Below are 614 nucleotides of genomic sequence, written 5' to 3' on the forward strand. Positions count from 1 at the left end.
ATGAGTTGTTGAGGGGAAAATTGAATTTTGAGGAGGAGAAGTTAAGCTTGGGGTGGTCTAGAACTCCTGGTTGGAGGCCCCCTGGCTTGCTGGAGAGCGCCCAGGCCCACTATTGCCACCCCTCATCGGTGGCAGCCCTACTGTAAAGAATGTGGACTCAGTCTGTGGGACTCATAGCCTGGCTCTGCCCCCAGCTGGCCATAAGATGTGGCACTTGTTATTTAACTCTTTAACCTTGAGTTTCCTTGTCTTTACGGTGGGGATAATCACAGCACCTCTCAAAGGAGTAAGGGCAATACCTCTGGTAAACAGTCTGGTCCAATACCTGGTGCTCAGTAAGCTTCCAATGAACCGATTAACTGCTGTTACGATCTTGGAGATGTAGAAACAAACACAGAGAAAGAACTGACATGTTGCTGAAGAGGACGGGCAGGGAATGGCGAGTGAAAGCAGAGTCCTGGGATCCTACACCCCTGCCTTTAGTGGTTGGGCCCCGGTTGGGTGGCCCGATGCCCTCCCCCAGCCCCACCCCTGTGAGAACGGGCTCTGTCCTTGTCAGGAAGACCGGCGCACTGCAGAGAAGTTGACCACCGACCAGACCCTGGGAGCTTCCA

The sequence above is a fragment of the Manis pentadactyla genome, chromosome 15 (assembly GCF_030020395.1).
Source record: "Manis pentadactyla isolate mManPen7 chromosome 15, mManPen7.hap1, whole genome shotgun sequence".
In the NCBI taxonomy this organism is placed as follows: Eukaryota; Metazoa; Chordata; class Mammalia; order Pholidota; family Manidae; genus Manis; species Manis pentadactyla.